This window comes from Rhinopithecus roxellana, chromosome 5, assembly GCF_007565055.1.
Source record: "Rhinopithecus roxellana isolate Shanxi Qingling chromosome 5, ASM756505v1, whole genome shotgun sequence".
NCBI lineage: Eukaryota > Metazoa > Chordata > Mammalia > Primates > Cercopithecidae > Rhinopithecus > Rhinopithecus roxellana.
The window spans coordinates 131,552,806-131,568,876 of record NC_044553.1 but is presented as its reverse complement, the minus strand read 5'-3'; the positions used below and the strand labels follow the sequence as shown (position 1 = coordinate 131,568,876).

The 16,071-nt window shown below is 44.2% G+C and overlaps 2 protein-coding genes across 21 annotated transcripts in view; one reads left to right on the top strand and one right to left on the bottom strand.

Annotated features, from left to right (window-relative positions):
• LOC104656358 (nucleophosmin-like) overlaps window positions 1-16,071 on the bottom strand; it is a 560,652-nt gene that overhangs the window by 72,601 nt on the left and 471,980 nt on the right. The window lies entirely within an intron of this gene.
• The window catches only part of NUMB (NUMB endocytic adaptor protein), a 195,533-nt gene continuing 181,422 nt past the window's right edge, over window positions 1,961-16,071 (top strand). For 7 of the 17 annotated variants that reach the window (XM_030931556.1, XM_030931560.1, XM_030931555.1 and 4 more), the window contains exon 1: window positions 7,326-7,431. The gene's annotated coding sequence lies outside the window, so the exon portion shown is untranslated. Of the gene's footprint in view, window positions 2,133-2,928; window positions 3,018-7,311; window positions 7,432-16,071 lie in introns of those variants that run through there. The other 10 variants (XM_030931553.1, XM_030931549.1, XM_010355917.2 and 7 more) reach the window with 7 other exon arrangements.

Sequence of the window (16,071 nt, the reverse complement as noted above, 5' to 3'; positions counted from 1 at the left end):
GGCCTCCCAGGTTTAAGTGATTCTTCTGCCTCAGCCTCCCAAGTAGCTGGGTTTACAGGCATGTGCAACCACGCCCAGCTAATTTTGTATTTTTAGTAGAGACAGGTTTTCTCCATGTTGGTCAGGCTGGTCTCGAACTCCCAACCTCAGGTGATCTGCCCGCCTCAGCCTCCCAAAGTGCCGGGATTACAGGCATGAGCCACCACGCCCAGCCTGGATCTTTGTATTTCTACAGTGTTTTTAGTTTAAGGATCATTTACACTTTAGGAGGTTTTTGTTTTTTCTGCCTTTCTTATGTAATAATTATGGGTGAGCCCTGAGAAATGACTCAAAGCCAAAATAATGGGGTTTTCTTGATTATAGTTCCTCATTTTTCCTGGCAACAGGCCAACCCTCAATATCCTCCACCTTTATAAGGAAGACAGCTTCAACCCAGCACTTAAGGGTCACTCCAGCCTCTTAGTGATCTTTCTTTCATGTTGCAAACTGGACTGTCTCTTCCAACTTTCTAATTGCAAAATTGCTCTTTATTTTTATTGGTTCTTACTACTTCCAAGCCAGGTGTGAAAACGTCTTCTTGGACACTCTTATCCCATCTGTAGGCAATGTGTAGATCCCTCTTTCTCTCATTCTTAGTTGAGGATTGACTCAGTAGACTGCACAATAACGACCATATTTTGAAAGGGACAAAGGTCACATAGCCAAGTCTCTGGTCATTCTCCCAGGCACAATCCCTTCTCTCTGGATTCTGGTTAGGGCCAGGCTCAGACTTTTGTGCATGTAGGAGGTGCTGCCATAATTAGCCCATTTTACTGGTTTTGGGAATACCCTTCTTGGTATAGGGCAGGCAGGAAATTAGACTGTGTTCTGGCTTTGGTGGTCATATTTTATGAACCCCAAATCTGGAATTGTGCTCTGGTGAGTATAGGGTGCTAATGGAAAAACTGAACAAAATATATGGAAATAAGGCCACCCTGGAAAAGTAACGAGTTCATAGTATTTCCTTCCAGTAGCTTGGAGAGAGTATCAAATATCACACGTTTATTAATAATTTTTTTTCTTTTTTTTTGAGACAGAGTCTCACTCTGTCTCCCAGGTTAGAGTGCAGTGGCGCCATCTCGGCTCACTGCAAGCTCCGCCTCCCGGGTTCACGCCATTCTCCTGCCTCAGCCTCCTGAGTAGCTGGGATTACAGGTGTCCGCCACCTCGCCCCGCTAATTTTTTTGTATTTTTAGTAGAGACAGGGTTTCACCGTGTCAGCCAGGATGGTCTCGATCTCCTGACCTCGTGATCCACCTGCCTCGGCCTTCCAAAGTGCTGGGATTACAGGCGTGAGCCACGGCGCCTGGCATTAGTTAACAATAACTAATGATTATTGAGCATTTATTACATGTCAGTGTCCTGAATTACGTATATTATTTCATTTACTCCTCATAAAAGGGTTCTTTCTAGGAGCTAGGGGAGAAAACCAGCCACTATATACTCAATAATAATATTAATGGTAATAATAGTTATATATAACAGTTATATATTACATAACATGCTGGCTCTGAATTGAACATATTCTCTAATTTGATTTTTGTATATTTAAAAACAAACACATATATTTCTTTTTTTTTTTTTTTTAAGAGATGGAGGAGTCTCACTATGTTGCCCAAGCTGGTCTCAAACCCCTGGCCTAAGTGAGCCTCCCACCTCAGCCTCCCAAGTAGCTGCCGCCATGTAATCTCAAATTTAAATTTTAAACAAACCCTAGATATTATTATTATCTTAGAGTAGGCTGCTTCTAAAATAGCTCCGAATGATCCTCTTGCTGGTCTTTACATTCTTGTGTAATCTCGTTGAGTGTGGGCTGGACGTAATGACTTACTACTAACTCACAGGATGTGGCAACAGTGATGGGATGTCACATCTGTGATTGGATTACAAAAGACTATGCCTTCTGTTTTGCTATTACTCTCTCTGGTGAGCCCTCTTTCTTGCTCTTGCTTGCTTGCACTGATGCAGTAAGCTGCCATGTTGTGAGATGCTCTACGAAGACGTCCATGAGGCAGGGCACCGAGGAAGGCTTTTGGCCAACAGCTCCTGGGGAACCAAGGCTTTAGGAAGTGAGTCCTGCCAACAATAACCAGGTGAGTGAGGTAGGAAGCAGATCTGTTCCAGGTGAGCTTGAGATGACTGTGGTCTTATAAGAGACCCAAAGCCAGAGGGTTGACCCACAGAAACTGAGATGATAAATGTTGTTTTAAGCTACTGAGTTTTGGGTAATTTGTTATGCAAGACAAGATAGCTAATACATATCTCATTTTATAGATGAAGAAAATGAAGCTTTAGGGTGATGAATCAATGTTCCCCAAATATTACACAGTTGGTAAATGGCAGAGCCAAAGCTTTTGGAACATATGAAGTTCTAGGTTCTAGGTTCTGAGTTTAAGTCTGCTTTCTCACGAGGTTCCAAGTCATTGGGACACTGCAGTTCTAGAAGAATTCTACTCTCTGAAATCCTTGGAGTGTAGCCATGTTTCCAGGAAACGCTTTGTGTGCATGTAGAACAGAGATGGACAAAAGTTTAAATGGTGCTAAGTGCTTTCAGTCGGTCCACTCCCTGCTGCAGAAGAATGGTTGATCCACCCATAGATCTGGTGATAGTAACCAGGAGCTCCAGTCAATAGCACAATGGCAGAACTGAGAGCTACAGTCCATCCATTTTTACAAGCACTCAAGCCATCTTACCCACAATATGTAAAGCAGGTGGAAGGGGGCATACACTTTTCTTGAGGATGAAAATGAATGCATTTAGTAAGGAAAAGGCATAGTGTGGTATTTAAAAATTAAAAGAGCTCTGGAATCAGATAACAAATGGTTCTGCCTGAGAGACCAGAACACCTCCTTTCACTGATTTTTTTTTTCTTCCCATCCCTGAAACAGAGCCTTGAACTTTGAAACCACAGTGCCTTGTTCCAGTGTGGAAAGCAGTGCAGCACTTCCCTGTGGTGAAAGCACCCCAGCTTGAAAGGGTAAAAACACCTTCTCCCAGATAGTCTCCCTTTGTTTAGCCAGTGCTTTTTGCCAGTGGTCACCTTAAGGAAATCAAACGAAGGTATGCGCCTTGGTTGGCTGCATGAATCCGTCCTTCCTTGTCAGCTTTGCCCAGAGCAGCAGGCTTTGAGCTCTGGGAGGATTTCCAGGTGGCAGCAGAACAACGGTCCCATAGGCTGGAGCCTGGCACGCTTTCCCTTTTAACCAGTGGCAGAGTCTGCACTTTGCTGGTATAATTATGCAACCTGGTGTAAAGTCCACATGGGTGGCAGTAGGAGGTAGGCGAGGCAGGACAGTAAGCTGGCTCAGCACTCTCATTGGGCTTCTTGACTGTTTTTCTAGCTTTTCTTACCCTTTTCTCTCCTGCCCCCTCATCTCCTCCTCTTCCCTCCTTTTCCCTCCCTTTCTCTCTAATCCCTTCATCTTTGTCAGCCTCCACCCTCAGGGATCCCTAACTCAGGAAACTACGTCTTATCAAATATTTTGGCTTGCCTCCAACTGCTAGTGGCAGGCAACTCTGGCCCTTGTCTGCTATCTGAGTGATTTTCTTCTCCACCGGTTGTTTATTTCTCTAATCTAGTTGGAATTGGAATCGTGCGTAGAATCCAAAGGAAAAAAATCCAAAAGCAAAAAATGGATCCTTTCTCTAGTGAGACTGCCCCTGTGGGCTAAAATAGAAATGGAAGGAGACTTGGATTCTTCTCCCTTGAAAAGTGACATTATGAAAGAGCAGGAGAAACAGCACATTAGTATACAGGAAAGCCCAAGGCACACTGTATCACTCCTCAGATATTGGACATCTCTCTGAGTCCTCTGTTTTCTGCTTAATTGGGATTTATAAACGCTATTTTTGCCCCGAGGGTACCTGCCATTTTGGTCGTGCCCAAGTGGCTCTGAACAGATACCATCTGCAGGACCTCCACAGCCAGCCATGCAACATGAAGCTGCAGACTCCCAGACTCCAGTGTTCTTGCTTTCTGAGAGGGAGCCCTGAGAATGGTGGAGAAGCACAAAACACAGGAAAGAAAAGAGAAAAGCTGGATGGAGTAATTATATGATAGGGTTACCTTGTGCGCGTGAAAGCAAAATGTAGGATACAAGCAATAACCCCTCCAGTACTGCAATCTTTGATAACACAATAGCCTTCTGTTATTTCAAGGCACGTTCCTTAAAACCTTCCTTAAGGTTTTCCCACTTCTTACTGGGTTGTAACGTATTTATTTTATATGTCCTTTCTTAACTGATATTCACAAAGAACAGGAATGATAGATGTGTGTGTATGAGCAAAAGCGTTTATGCATGCTTTTTCTCTTTTTTTTAGCGTATGAAATAGCGGCTGACTTTTGTGACAATTTTCCACCTAGTTTTGTGATAGTAATTTTGCTGCGTTCCTAAACTTAGATGGCAAGTCCTCTTAGCAAGGCTGGCCTAATTCTATGTTCTCTACGGCACCTAGTCACTATGGCTGTGCAAGAGCCGTTGTTACCCGAAGTACCATAATAAGGGTCATGCCCTCCTATGACGTTATTGTTTCCTATCTGTCAGGACATTAATTGTCTTCTAACTTGCTCTAAAATTGGTAGCACGGCACACTGCCAAGACTAGAGAGAAGCAAGCTGCTGGTGATATATTAAAAGACTGTGAAAAAGGACATACTGGTATTTGCTTTTTCTTGGGGCATCTTCACATTTGCATTACTTCATATGTTATGGGATGTTAGCTCAGGCTTGCCTTATGTCCTGGCGTCTTTCTTATCATGGTCAATGTCTGATCTTTCCTTCAACTGAATGATTCAGACATCTCTAAGTTATTTTGGCTTTTCCACTTTCCTTTCACAGGCTTTTTGTGAGTCATTGAATTGAATGGGAGGTTATTTCTAAATTGGAAGGTGAGGAAGAGAGGAGGGGGAGGAAAGTTCCGGAAAATAACTAGGAAAAGGCACTTTATTGTTATGTATAGTTACTGGAGGAATAATTTCTGCTTAGTTTGGTGATAGAAGTATGTACTTTATTTAAACTTGACTAAAAATATAGGCTAGAAAATAGACAATATTTTTCTGAATAATAAACCATACAGTTTTAGACTCCTTGTAGCTTGCTCTGCAAAGAACAAGGAGGTTAGTAAATAGAAGAAATATGAGACATAGAGTTAGCAGAAAGAAGAAAGGGACAAAGCACAAAATTTCCAAAGTCCACATCCTTGAGGGGAATGCCTCCTTGACAGTGTCTTTTTTTTTTTTTTTTTTTGAGACGGAGTCTCGCTCTGTCTCCCAGGCTGGAGTGCAGTGGCCGGATCTCGGCTCACTGCAAGCTCCGCCTCCCGGGTTTACGCCATTCTCCTGCCTCAGCCTCCCGGGTAGCTGGGACTACAGGCGCCCGCCACCTCACCCAGCTAGTTTTTTGTATTTTTTAGTAGAGACGGGGTTTCACCGTGTTAGCCAGGATGGTCTTGATCTCCTGACCTCGTGATCCGCCCGTCTCGGCCTCCCAAAGTGCTGGGATTACAGGCTTGAGCCACCGCGCCCGGCCGACAGTGTCTTTTTTTTTTTTTTTTTTTAAGACAGAGTCTCGCTCTGTTGCCCAGGCTGGAGTGCAGTGGCACGATCTGTAGAGACAGGGGTTTCACCATGTTGGCCAGGATGGTCTTAAACTCCTGACCTCAGGTGATCTGCCCAGCTTGGCCTGCCAGAGTGCTGGGATTACAGGCGTGAGCCACTTCACGGCCTGACAGTGTCTTAACCTATCCCTGGGTGTTATGTTTCATGGCCCATGGGTTTACATATCATAGGTGGAGTTGTAAGAAGGTACATTTAAATCTGATTTAGAAATTGAAAGAGTAATCAGACCAGCATTTTGTTATTTAGGAGCAGGAAAAGTGGGTGGGGAAAAAAAAAAAGAAAAGCAAAAAGCTAATGATGAATATATTTCTAGGAGCGCAAGAGTTTTTATAGCAACACCAGATTTATCAAAAATGCCTACTGTGATTTGTACCCAAGTGAATAAAAAATGCAATCATTTATTCTTGTGCATTGTGCCAAGTGAGGGGAAAAAAACACACACACACACAACCCAGCTATTCGTTCAATGGCCCTAATTTAGACTGCTAGGAAGAGAGGTTTAGAAAAAAAGAGAGAGACAGAGAGAGAAGCTTTTAAAGTATGTAAAACTAGTAGGGCTATTTAAGAACTGCTGAACAGAAAAACAAAGTGGCAGTGAGAGGTGGGGGGAAGCAGAATTCTCATTTCCAGGGCATCACAAGGGTATATATAATGTGGCCCACTTATTAGAAAGTTGCGAACCCGGCGCGGCGGCTCACGCCTGTAATACCAGCACTTTGGAAGGCTAAGGCCGGCGGATCAACTGAGATTGGGAGTTCGAGACCAGCCTGACCAACATGGAGAAACCCCGACTCATGCCTATAATCCCAACTACTCGGGAGGCTAAGGCAGGAGAATCGCTTGAACCCGGGTGGCGGAGGTTGCAATGAGCCGAGATAGCGCCATTGCACTCCAGCCTGGGCAACAAGAGAAAAACTCCGTCTCAAAAAAAAAAAAAAAAAAAAAGTTGCTAATGACTGGTCAATTGGCAGGGGTCAGCCAGGAGTGGATCTGGAAGCTGGAGAACTCTCAATACGCCACTTCAGTTTATTGACGACATTTCCCATTGCAACCGAAGTTGACTGATTTCTGCTAAATGAAAGTTTGCGCTTTGCCCTTTAGCATGGAGGCGCCTGGAAAGAATGAAACTGGGTGCATTGAGACCAAAGAAAAGAAGGGGACATTTTTATCTCTCTGATACCTTTCTCCCCAGGGCTTGGAAACACTTCTTAAACACAATCTCTGATGTTGGTGTTTTGTAAGTACTACCCCTATGAGTAAAGCTAGCAGAGATAAGCTTCTCCTTGCAGGAAGGGAGCTGGAGAAGCGGAAGAGTTTACAGAGAAAACTACAACAAAGAGTTAACCCTTCCCGGGTAACCACGGATGTGAGCGTCTAACCCTCCTTTGCTTCCACTGCGCAACCAAACTATGCACAAGCGTGAATCAACCTTAGCCGTCACATCGCTTGCCAGTTAGCTTAACAGACACTTTTAGCAGCCTATCATAACTTCGAATTGCCCAACCCTCAACCAATTACAACTAAAGCTTGGGCTAGGACGCTCCAGGTCCGGGCGGGGGCGAATACCGGGTTTAGGAAAAGGGGCGGTAAAGAGCGATGACGGGCGGGTAAACCAAGCCAATCAGAGAGGAGAGCTGCCGCCCCATTGTCCAATGGATAGGTTAGAAGTATGAAAGAGGGTGGGCCTGTTGTCATGGGGGAGGTGGTGGCGCTTGGTGGCCACTGGCGGCCGAGGTAGAGGCAGTGGAGCTTGAGTTGGTCGGGGGCAGCGGCAGGTGAGTGCCAGTAACGCGGGTCAGAGATCTGGGGGCCGTCGCGGGGCGGAATCTCTAGCTCAGCACTCCGCAGGCGGAGGCTGGAGGAAGAGGGCCTGGACTTCGGGTCTGGGCCAGGGCCGGGGCCAGGGCGGAGGCGGCGGGGGTGGCGGCGAGTTCGCGCTGACTGGGCTAGGGGGAGAATGGCTGGGCTTCTGGCTGCGGAGTTCTCCCGAGGAAGGTAGGCTAGGGCCGGACCCACGCGGGTCAGGGCAGGAGGTCCCTTGGGACGTCCAGCTGCTCCGGTCTGGGGCGCTGACCGGCGGCCAGTGTGAGGGGAGTAGGTATCTGAGGAAACGGAAGCGGCCAGGGTCCCAGAGAAGGGGGTGACCTGTAACGTCCTGCTCCGAGGGCGGGGTGTCTCGGGAGTACCCAGGACGGCTTGGGTGTCAGGGAGAAGGGGAACCCGGGAAGCCCGGCCGCGGCTCGTGTGGAGAGAGCGGGGTGGGGGGTGGGGGGCAGGGGAACTGGGAGTGGCCCGGGTCCGAGGGAGGTAGGAAGGCCGAGGGTGGCCGGGGTCCCGGGTGACAGGGAGCAGACTTGCTCCAAGTAGGGGCGTCTGAGGAAACGCTCGGAGGGGGTTGGGGACCGTCGTGAGAAAAGCGGCTGTCCAAGGGAGGGGGCTCCTGGGGAGATGAGGAGCAGCGGGTCTTCGGAGGGTCGGACGTATAGAGATCTTGCACCGCCTGGGGGAGGAACCGAAGCGCCCTGCGCCCCCATAGCTGAACTGGGATGAGAGACACAACTGGCCTGGCCGCTCCTGGGTCTGAGGATCCCTAGGGGACCAGGAAAGAAGTCCTGGAGGAGTGGCTCGGGTTTGAGACCGGGGTGAGGAGCCAGCAGGGAAGTGGAAGTTCCCTCGGTTGGAGAGGAGTCATGCAAAATGGGACGGAGATGGGCGGAGGTGGGGGAGAATCCCTATAGGAGGGAGTAGTAGATAAGGTAGAGAAAGAAAGTTGCCCGAGAGAGTAATGGTTTCGTGGAACTGGCTAGGACAGCAGATATATGAGAAATTAACAGTGGAGCCATATAGGTTCACAGGTCTTCAGAAACAGAAGAAACTTCAGTTTCATAATTAATACCAAGGTGACATCTAGGACCAAAGAAAAACTCCTAAAAGCAAGGTTAAGTGACTTGTTTTAGAAAAGAAATTTGTTTTAGGACGATGGCAGTAATATTAGGAAATAGGTTCATTGACAGGGTGGGGAATATGAGAGGGAAAAGGGGAGGAGTAGCTGAACTAAAGGAGTAGAAGCCGGGCGCGGTGGCTCAAGCCTGTAATCCCAGCACTTTGGGAGGCGGAGACGGGCGGATCACGAGGTCAGGAGATCGAGACCATCCTGGTGAACACGGTGAAACCCCGTCTCTACTAAAAAATACAAAAAACTAGCCGGGCGAGGTGGCGGGCGCTTGTAGTCCCAGCTACTTGGGAGGCTGAGGCAGGAGAATGGCGTAAACCCGGGAGGCGGAGCTTGCAGTGAGCTGAGATCCGGCCACTGCACTCCAGCCTGGGCGACAGAGCGAGACTCTGTCTCAAAAAAAAAAAAAAAAAAAAAAAAAGGAGTAGAAGTAGATAACTTGATCAGAAAGAGGATAGGCATACTTGGCTAAATTGAAAAGGAGTTTGAGTTCTCGTTCCACCACTTAGCGAAGCTTCTGTGCAGTTTCCTCATCAGAATACTAACAGTAATAGTTCCTACTTTATAAGGTGTTTTTTTTTTTTTTTCTTGTCAGTATTTGTAGAGCTTTTGGGATAGTGAGTGGCACATAGTAGCGTGTACTGGATTGTTAAATAGAAGATAAAGACCTGATTTCTTCAATGGGGTGGTTCCCAGATATTAGCTTGCATCAAAATCACCTGGAGGGCTTGGTAAACTGTAGATTGCTTGGCCCCACCTGGGGGTTTCAGTAGGTCTGGGGTGGGGCCCAATAATTTATATTTATCTCAAATGATGATCACGTTGGTCAGAGGACCACATTTTAAGAACTACTTACTTTAATGAAACCGGTAATAATGGTAACAACTTTAAAATACCTGCCCATCCTGCTAAAGGGACAGGTAGAGGCAAATTGCCCAAAAGATCCTATTATAAAGGATACCCATTTTTAAGCCTGTGTTTTTCAAATTGTGGATTGTGATTTATTAGTAATTTATAAAATTAATGTTGTGAGTTTTTACCAGCATTGAAAATAAAATGTAGAACAGAATAAACTGACATTGCATTTGGTAAGGAAAACTATTGTTTTGGGAAACTTTTCTCCTACATGTATGTACTAAATCACAATGTAAAGTGTATTTCTTTTTTTGAGTTCCTGGCCAAAGGATAAAATATATTTCTCAGAGTTAAAAAAGTCTGAAAGGTGGGTGCGGTGGCTCACGCCTGTAATCTCAGCACTTTGGGAGGCCAAGGCGAGTGGATCACTTGAGGTCAGGAGTTCAAGATCAGCCTGACCAACGTGGTGAGACTCCTGTCTTTAATAAAAACACAGAATTAGCCGAGCATGGTGGTGCATGTCTGATCCCAGCTACTTGGAAGGCTGAGGCTGGAGAATTGCTTGAACCCCAGAGGCGGAGGTTGCAGTGAGCCGAGATCACACGATTGCACTCAGTCTGGGCAACAAGAGTGAAACTCTTGTATTACATTCCATTAAATTTCTTCAGTTTCTGATTTGGTTCCTCCTGTGTTTGTCTTGTCACATATTGTGTTATGCCTCTGACTCTGGAACTTTTTTGGATATTGAGAATCTTTGGCATGAGAACTTAAGGGAATTTGAGGCAGAGAAATTGAATGGTGTGTCTCAGATGTGGTCCGCTTTTGTTTTACTTGTGCCCTCTTGTTCACCCTTTCTTTTTTTATCACTGTACTGTAAAGCATTGTTTGTAAAAACCTGAGTATACACAGACATATTGACAGTAAACAACACTGAAATGGACTGGTTTGAGAAAATGTCATGTATAGAAAATAAGCAAAAACAAAGGAAGAAACATTGCGAAAAAGAAAAATGAAAATATATTTCCTTTTTAGAGAGTAAAAATATTAAGTATTTCTTGTCCTTACACTAATATAAAACATATACAGATATTTTTAAAGGAACTAGATATACGATTTCTAGGTCTTTGTAGAGAAAAGCAATAGTAATAATATGTGACAGCAAAATGCACCTGGGATAGAGGCTTAACTACAAAGTAAATCATTTATTAAGCGGGAGCTTTTGTTTTGATGGTTTTCTCCCTTGAGAATAAACTGGATGTGGTACATGTTGTAAATTTGTTTGAGGAACCCAAATGTAATTTGCAATGTGTTTTTAAAAAGAATATATGTTTTATCTGTACTTGGTTTGATTTTTCTTCCATTGAAAGCTAGATGGTTTATATTTAGGAGTTGATTTAGATCTGTTTTTATGGCTGTTAAGAACAGAGGAAGCAGTATTGAAAACTGAAAGAGATCCTTGCAGCTTTCTTTAAAATCTTTAATCCAGGGGATTATGTAACCCCTTCATTAATGTTTTATGAAATTGTGAAGAAACTGTTGGTATAGCTTTCAATCAGGATTTTTTGGATTATTTTTTTCTCTCTCAAAAATCAGTTTTATTTCAGATTATATTTCTTTAAAATTTTTATTTTCATTTGGAAGACTGCAAGGCATATATAACCATTGCATGTGTGAGTTCTAAAGCAGATGCAGTCTTTTCACAAAATAAATTTACTACTTTTTTTCTGTGACATAAGTTTCAAGAAGGAAAGCTTTTCATTTCTTGCATTGAGTTCAGTGGATTATTCCTACCACTAGAGTTGTTGTTTAAGTCATGGTACATTTATATAGATCATTCAGTTCTACACCAAATGATGGAAGAATGAGAAATCCAAATTGAGTGTATGACAAATAGAAAAGTTCATTCTTCGTAATTGAGAACATTGGGCCGTTTGATTACCTGGTTTTAATAGGTGGACTTATTATTCATCTGATTATACTTATCTAGGAATAGCTTTGATTACGCAAATAATTTTACAGTGGGATTTGGTTATCTGTAGTTGAATAAATGGTGGGCTTTAAATCCCAAAGAAACTATGTGCTCCTAACTATGCTATTTAGTGAGACTCAGTTTCACATATTGAAGTTTTATTTAGGTAAGTGATTTTAAAAAGTGGAAGTTCAAGTAACACTAGTTAATTAAGTTTATTTTCTATTTCAGAGAAGTCTTGTCTTATTTTATAAGTCTCTGATCTACTTTTCTGCTTCCTGCTCTCCAACTCGCTGTACAATAAATTCTAAAAGAAATGTGGGTAACTGAAAATCTAGTTCTGTAAAAGTATAAAACCTGTATATGTAGTTTTTTAGTTTGCTTCAAAACTTCCTAAACTAATTATCTTTAAAAAAGTATTTTATATAATAGAGTACTTGAAAAGCTACATTTTATTTTGGACTTGCCAAAACACATCTATTGTGTGTAACAGGTTTTGATTTCTAGAGAATAGATCTTGAATTCTGCAGATTTCTGAACTCTGATTTTTTTCCCTTTTTTAAAAAAAAAAAAAAATCCAACTTTTAGTTTAGATCCTGAGAGTATATATGCAGGTAGGTTATATGGCTATATTGTGTGATGCTGAGGTTTGGGGTATGATTGGTCCTGTCACCCAGGTAGTAAGCATAGTACCTAATAGTTCTTCAACCCTTCCCCCTCTCCCTTTCTCCCTCCCTCCTTTTATGTTTTCTTTCTTTCTTTTTTTTTTTTTTTTTGAGACGGAGTCTCGCTCTGTCGCCCAGGCTGGAGTGCAGTGGCCGGATCTCAGCTCACTGCAAGCTCCGCCTCCCGGGTTTATGCCATTCTCCTGCCTCAGCCTCCCGAGTAGCTGGGACTACAGGCGCCCGCCACCTTGCCCGGCTAGTTTTTTGTATTTTTTTTAGTAGAAACGGGGTTTCACCGTGTTAGCCAGGATGGTCTCGATCTCCTGACCTCGTGATCCGCCGTCTCGGCCTCCCAAAGTGCTGGGATTACAGGCTTGAGCCACTGCGCCCAGCCTCCTTTTATGTTTTCTTGATAGGGCTGGGGAGAAATAAAACAATATACCCCTTAAATTAAAAAAAAATTTGCTATCTTATTTTTTAAATCTTGACATTATAGTACATCCTTTAGTGGCAAAGAAAATTTGTTTAAGGGGCTGGGTGTGGCGGCTCATGCCTTTAATTCCAGCACTTTGGGAGGTCGAGGCAGACTGAACACGAGGTCAGGATATTGAAACCATCCTGGCTAACACAGTGAAACCCTATCTTTACTAAAAACACAAAAAATTAGCTGGGTGTGGTGGCACGCGACTGTAGTCCCAGCTACTTGGGAGGCTGAGGCAGGCGAATTGCTTGAACCTAGGAGGCGGAGGTTGCAGTGAGCCAAGATCACGTCACTGCACTCCAGCCTGGGTGCCAAAGTAAGATTGTCTTGGGAAAAAAAAAAAAAAACAAGAAAATTTGTTTCAGTAATGTAACATATTATAAATTTTATCATAACGTAGAAATATTATACAAGGCTTTAGGATGTATGTTCAGCTGCGACACACAGGTAATGATCAATAGGATATCATTAAATACTAGGTACAATATTGCCATATATTTTGGAGATTATAAAACATGCACTTTGAGGCTGGGCATGGTGACTCAGGCCTGTAATCCCAGCACTTTGAGAGGCTGAGGCGAACGGATCACCTGAGGTCAGGAGTTTGAGACCAGCCTGACCAACATGGAGAAATCCTGTCTCTACTAAAAATACAAAATCAGCCGGGTGTGGTGGCGCATTCCTGTAATCCCAGCTACTCAAGAGGCTGAGGCAAGAGAATCACTTGAACCCAGGAGGTGGAGGTTGCAGTGAGCCGATATCATGCCATTGTACTCCAGCCTGGGCAACAAGAAACTCCATCTCAAACAAAACAAAACAAAACAAAACAAAAACCATAAAAAAATGCACTTCGAAATCTTGGGGCAAAAGGAGGATTGAAATGAAGGGAGAATAAAGAGAATACTGAGGTGCTTAAGGGAGGAGTCTGGAGGATCTGCAGGAAGTGTATCTAGAGGAGTGAGTGGTTCTTGGCAGTTTTCCTGGAGTGACATATGTAAAGGAGGATGATTCTATTTGCAACATCCATGGACTTATTTTTCATTCTTTGCAGTTTCTGCTGCTTGTTATTACTCTTCCTTTGTTTTCTTCCCCTCAAGAAAGCATGTCAGAAGGCAAGTAAGTAGACTGAGAAGTGGTAGTCCTGGAGGATGAGAGCCTTGGAAGGACCGTGCGGATTTAGAAGAAGGCTCGTCTTATCTCTGCTTCTGCAGCTCTTGGGAGGTCCCCAACAACCTTAACTAGTCCAACCTTTCCCACTTGTCCTCTCTAGTGGAGTATGGGATTAGGAAGAGACCCCCTAGTCATCTTAAATGGATTAACCAAGGAGTTGCTATATTAGTAATTCATGTTCAGTGACTTCCCCCTCTCTACCCACGAAAACCCTGTTTCTCCCCACTTGTTTGCTGATAAATTACATTCCTTTTTTTTTTTTGAGACAGTCTTGCTCTTTTGCCTAGGCGGGAGTGTGCAGTGGCATGGTCTCGGCTCACTGTAGCCTCAACATTCTGGGCTCAGGTGATCCTCCTGCCTCAGCCTCTCCAGTCGCTGGGACTACAGGCATGCCCAGTTCATTTTTTTTTTTTTTTTTTTTTGAGACAGAGTTTCGCTCTTGTTGCCCAGGCTGGAGTACAATGGTGTGATTTTGGCTCACTGCAGCCTCCACTTCCTGGGTTCAGGTGATTCTCCTGCCTCATCCTCCTGAGTAGCTGGAATTACAGGTGTGCGCTACCACACCCTGCTAATTTTTGCATTTTTAGGAAAGACGGGGTTTCACCATTTTGGTCAGGCTGGTCTTGAACTCCTGGCCTCAGGTGATCCATCCACCCTGGCCTCCCAAAGTGCTGGGATTCCAGGTGTGAGCCACCACGCCTGGCCAATTTTGTTTTTGGGTCTTGTTAAACTCCTAAACTCAGGCAGTCCTCCCAAAGTGTTGGGATTACAGGCATGAGCTACCGTGCCCAGGCTATCTTACATTCTTTTAACCAAGATCAAAGTCTTCAATTATCTGAGTAGGACAGCAAAATCTTAATTATGGTAACTTGATTATATTAAGGTGAATTATAGTTAATTTGGAACATTTCTAGTTTAATTAGGGAAGAAGAGGGAAAAACTGTAGAATACTGCTTAGCTCTGAATAAAGGCAAAGCTGGGGCAACCAGGGACACAGAAATCAGCTAAATTTGTAACTTAAGATTTGTAATTTAAGATTACCCTTGGTTACTTTTGACTTTGGAAAAGTAATAGTGATACTTTCGTCTAGTCACTTGTGCATATGTACATCTCAGGTACATTTCGATGTATCATGTAGATAATTTGTGAAGATTTATTTACTTAATTTCTTTCATTTAAAGATGCCCAGGCTGGAGTGCAGTGGCACGATCTCGGCTCATTGAAATCTCCGCCTCCTGGGTTCAAGCAATTGTCCTGCGTCAGGCTCCCGAGTAGCTGGGACTATAGGGGCATGTCACCATGCCTGGCTAATTTTTGTTGTGTGTGTGTGTTTTTTTTTTTTTTTTCAGATGGTGTCTCCCTCTATTGCCCAGACTTGGAGTGCAGTGGCTCAATGTTGGCTCACTGCAACCTCCGTCTCATGGGTTCAAGCAATACTCCTGCTTCAGCCTCCTGAATAGCTGAGACTACAGGCACAGGCGCACGCCACCACACCTGGCTAGTTGTTTGTATTTTTAGTAAAGACGGAGTTTCACCATATTGGCCAGGCTGGTCTTGAACTCATGACTTTGTAATCCGCCTGTCTCAGCCTCCCAAAGGGTTGGTTTTTTTTTTTTTTTTTTTTTTTTTTTGAGACGGAGTCCTGCTTTGTCGCCTGGGATGGAGTGCAGTGGTGCAATCTTGGCTTACTGCAACCTCCGTCTCCTGGGTTCAAGCAATTCTCCTGCCTCAGCCTCCCAAGTAGTTGGGATTATAGGCGTCAACCACCATGCCCAGCTAAGTTTTTTGTATTTTTGGTAGAGATGGGGTTTCACCATGTTGCTCAGGCTGGTCTTGAACTCCTGGCCTCAAGTGATCCTCCTGCCTCGGCCTCCCAAAGTGCTGGAATTACAGGCGTAAGTCACTGTGTCTGGCTTATTTACTTAATTTCTTTTAATATAACCGACTTTGTTACAGAGATTTTAGCTCCCAGTATCTTTTTTTTTTTATTTTTGAACCGAAGTCTCACTCTGTTGCCCAGGCTGGAGTGCTGTGGCACCATCTCGGCTCACTGCAACCTCTGCCTACTGGGTTCAAGCGATTCTCCTGCGTTATCTTTCCGAGTAGCTGGGATTATAGGCGTGTGCCACCACACCCAGCTAATTTTTGCATTTTTAGTAGAAACAGGGTTTTGCCATGTTGGCCAGACTGGTCTCAAACTCTTGACCTCAAGTGATCCACCTGCCTTGGCCTCCCAAAGTGTTGGGATTACAGGCGTGAGCCACTGCGCCCAGCCTAGCTCCCAGTATTTTTTAATCAAGATAAAACTTTTTTTTCCCTCCA